The 4,756-nt window shown below is 37.1% G+C and overlaps 1 pseudogene; it reads right to left on the bottom strand.

The window, feature by feature from the left end:
- Positions 1-325: 325 nt before the first annotated feature.
- Positions 326-4,124, bottom strand: LOC124075667 (sphingolipid delta(4)-desaturase DES1-like; annotated as a pseudogene).
- Between the last annotated feature and the right edge of the window lie 632 nt (positions 4,125-4,756).

Raw genomic sequence — 4,756 nt, 5'->3', positions numbered from 1 at the left:
AATGGGTGAAGACCCTCCAGGTACGACAATACAGTGAGTGAGTAAAGCTGAGCATGAAGGGGTAAGGCTGCCTGTTGAAGCCTGAGTAGCTGCTGCTGCTGCTGCTGCTGCTGCTTTTGTCTCTTGATGGCAGGGTCTGAACCCAGGGCCTCAGGCATGCTGCAGGCAAGTGCTCCATCACTGAGATACATCCCCAGCCCCAGATTAGTTTCTGAACAATAGAAGATCCTAGTTTGAAATTGTGTCATGATAGCTTCTAAGCATCACTGATCTTCAGTTTTCAGCAAAAAATTCCACTCTGTCAGCTATTTTAAAGCTTCAGAGAGGAATTCCTTGGGCTGTGTTGATATTTACTCCAGTACCTCCTTCCCTTTTGGATGCTTCTTCATTCTTGAGTGGAGACTTATTGTATCATCCATCACAAAATCGTACAGTACTCTCACCCAGGAATTGTACTGGGGGGGGGGGTTGTCGTAGTATTCAGCTGCTATTTTCCTCACCTGGAAGGGACAAAATACAGCCAGATAATAGCAAGTATTACACTGGGGCCTATCAAGGATGATTGGTGAATGTCTGACACAAACAGAAAAGGATGAAATATCAAACCCCCCTCCAAGGGGAGGTAACTTTGATCCTATTCCTTCCAAACTTCCTAGAATTCTTTTATAAATAAGGATGATCTACAGTCCATACACATATAAGAACACTTTGATCATAATCCATAGTGAACTTATGTCAAAGCCATAAGTGATCAGTTTAACTGCTAGAACAGAAAGATACCATTTTTCCAAAAATGTAAAATGACAGTGACAGTTTAGACCCTGAATAAACACTAGTCGAGATACTCCTGAACACTAAAATCATACTGCAATACTATGATCATAATGAAAATTAAAATTTGATAGTTTGTATTTCAAAGACATGAAGTGAAAAATCAATAAATACTAGTACTAAGAGTTAGAAACCCTAAGGAATTTATCTGCCATGTATAGAATTTAAACATTGATAATAAATTCCTGATGTTTCTGTACTTCACAAAATTGTGAGAAAATGGGAAGATAAACACTTAGAATGTTTTGTGAATAGCAATGCTCAGTAAAAATAAGCAAAAAAATTAACTTTAAAAATGAGAATATTAAATGAAAGACAGTGATAAAAATGTTCCACAATTGATAAGTAATATTTGCTTAAGTTTGCATATGCTAAAAACCACTGAATTATATACTATTAATGGGTAGATTGTTATAATACTCAGTTATAATTCAGTATACCTGTTAAGAAACCACTTTATTATGTGTATCTATTAATGATGTAATAGCTATATACAATGTGACTACTATAATTTAACTATGCAATAAACACAGGGCAGTAACTGAGGAAACAAAACAAGATGTTCCTTGAAACACTGCACAGAAAGATCTGGAAAGGCAGAATTAGCAACTTTACCACTGTTTGTTATAAACTAACAAAGGAATAAGAGACCATGGAAGAGGTAGGGAAGTCTTCATTGATGTACCATGTAACTTAAGCCAAGTGATGTGGATGGAACTAAGTTTTTGCTTTTGGGAATGTTCCAGAAATTACAAGTAAGAGTATGTGGTTTATAATGGAAAAAAATTGTTTTGTTTTAAGGGTTACTGGCCTTCTCTTTAAACCATGATCCCCTGAAAAAATGATAAAAAAAATTCACTTCTCCAGTCACAGAGGAGGCAAACAAAGGCTACATTCTCACTTCAGAGCAAAATGATACCCAGGAGCTGGGAGCTGCCATCATCATTTCAGACAGTAGGGTGCTGTTTTTTTCCATTTTTATTCTGAAAATATAAAACCTACTGAAAAGTTTAAAGAATAGTATAATGAACTCATATGCCCTCACCCATTTTACTAATGATTAACCTGGTGACATGCTTTCTCTCTATGTATACTATATCATTTATAAAAACACACACACTTTTTCCTCCTTTCTAAATCTTTTGAAGGTAAATTGCAGACATTATGTGACAACTTACCTCTAATATTTCACCCCTAAATATTTCAACATGTATCCCTAATAGCATTCTCCAAAAAAGCACAACAAACACCATTACAATAAAAGTACAATATACTAAGTCTGTTGTCAAGGTAAAGAGATAGTCCCTGCCTGGGGAAATTTATAGTATTGGAAACTGCTGTCGATTAATTTTGCAGATCAATTATGCAGAATAGCTGTACTTTTTTTCCCCTTTGGTACTGGGGTTTTAACCCAGGGGCTCTCAACCACTGAGCCACATCACCAACCCTTTTTATTATTTTATTTAAGATAGGGTCTCCCTGAGTTGCTTAGGACCTCGCTAAGTTGTTGAGGCTGGCTTTGAACTCATGATTCTCTTGCCTCGGCCTCCTGAGCTGCTGGGATTATAGGCATGTGCAACCATGCCAGACAGGTTTCTGTACTTTATCATAAACCAATATATAACTCTTAGCAAAGCATATAGGATTAATAGCAATGAAGGTTCCATGAACTGTGCCTACTTTGCAGAGGTTTTCTGAATTATTTTACCAGATAATAGATTTTATATATCCTTCAACATTTTTGTACCATGAATTTTAAGGATCCATGAGAGTGAAGCCTTTGTAAAATTAGGCTGGCGGGGCTAGGGTTGTAGCTCAGTGGTTGGCGCTTGCCTCGCATGCGTGAGGCACTGGGTTCGACCCTTAGCACCACATAAAAAAATAGATAAATAAAACAAAGATATTGGGACCAACTAAAAAATGTTAAAAAAAAATTAGGCTGGCAGACCCAGGATTTTTTTTGCGGGGGAGGGGGTGTACCAGGGATTGAACTCAGGGGCACTCAACCACTGAGCCACATCTCCAGCCTTATTTTGTATTTTATTTAGAGACAGGGTCTCACTGAGTTACTTAGCACCTCACCATTGCTGAGGCTGGCTTTGAACTTGTAATCCTCCTGCCTCAGCCTCCCAAGCTGCTGGGATTACAGGTGTGTGCCACTATGCCAAGCTCAGACACAGGATTATTTTTTTAATATTTTTCCTTTTTAGTTGTCAGTGGACCTTTATTTTATTTATTTATATGTGGTGCTGAGGATCGAATCCAGTGCCTCACACATGCTAGGCAAGCTCTCTGCCAGTGAGCCACAGCCACAGCCCCAGACACAGGATTTATGTTTTTACTTTTTATTTGTTTATCTTTGCAGTATTGCGGATTGAACCTAGGGTCTCACACATGCTAGGGAAGTGTTTTGCCAATGAGCTACATACCAGCCCAACTCCCCTTTTTTTCTTTTTTGTAGACCAGTAGTTTAAACTGACAAAATACACTATATTCTTTAAAATGAGTCAGTCAAAACTAATTTTCTTACATACCCATCAGAAATCAAAATATGCATCAAATCTTTTACTTACCGGTGGGAGGATTTTTCCAGGAACATTGGGGAAGTCATGATGTTCATTGTGGTAACCCACATTGAAGGTGAGTGAATTCAGAGGCCCATAATAGAAGTAAGTTTCATGCCCCTTTAAGAACATGTAATGTTAAGCTATGAAATGTCCAGAAATTGGGTGCAAACCCAGACCAAGCAGGGATGCTGCCAACATGTAGACTAAAGATTTAATTCCAAAAACGTAGTAAACTATAATGTCAAAAGTGATCTGGGCCACAGTATTGATAATTTCCAGATGAGAAATTGGTTTGGGGTTGATGAGTAGAGGTCGAAAAGCATAAAAGAGAGGCTGAAGAATAACCCATAGAAACTTTCTGAAAGTGGTACAGAAGAACCAGCCCTCAAAATCAGTAGGAATATCCACATTGATGCCATCAGCTCCAAGATATCGATGATGATCCATGTGATACCTCTTAAAGGAAATCGAATATGGAACCCCAACAGGAAGATTGATAAACATTCCAAACCAGCGATTCCACAGTGCCTTGTGGTGGCCAAAGGCAAAATTGTGGGAAATCTCATGAATAGCCAGAGTCACTGCCAAAGACGTAGGCCCAAAATATGACCCATTTCCAATCCAAGTCTTTTACTAAGTAAAATGCAACCAGCTGGGTGAGAACCATTATAATTATAATCCATATCAAGTTGGAATCAGGTTTCATCAAGGATTTTATCTCTGGATACTTTGCTGTAAGAAAAAAAAATCAGGAATGTAGAAAAGTACCTAGTTACTCATGAATTATAATAACACATTAACTAGGCTTTTTCATCTCCAAATGACAATATTCCCTCTATTCAAGACTTTACCAAATGTTTACCTACTACAGGGAAGGATTGTATTCTGATAGTAAGGTTTGTAAAATACTATGACATCACAATTTGATATTCATGCAAGAAAAATTAGCCCCCAAATATAGAAGTGCTACATTCTAATGTATTAAAACACGTCTTACCTTTGGTTATATCTCCAGCATATTTATCTTATGTAAAACATGATTAAATCAACACATGTGACAAAGGATAGAACACAATATATATTCTACAGGTATTTTTAAGACTATGAAACTTATATTTTTATAATTCTCTCAGACAAATCACCCCAAGCAATTCTGTAGTGAAATTTCACAAGCAATAACAGTATATAAAAGTCAGTAGAACAAGGAAGCCATTATAATGAAATGGAGAAAGAACAATCTTTTCAACAAATGATGCTGGAACAACTGGTTATGAACATTGCAAGAGAATGAAGTTGGATGCCTTCCTTAGATCATATGAAACAATTGCTCAAAATGAATCATAGACCTAAACTGAAGA

This window comes from Marmota monax, unplaced genomic scaffold (genome assembly GCF_021218885.2).
Source record: "Marmota monax isolate L192 unplaced genomic scaffold, Marmota_monax_Labrador192_F-V1.1 WCK01_AAM20220418_F8-fsc00153, whole genome shotgun sequence".
NCBI lineage: Eukaryota > Metazoa > Chordata > Mammalia > Rodentia > Sciuridae > Marmota > Marmota monax.
This window is presented reverse-complemented; position numbering and strand designations above follow the sequence as displayed.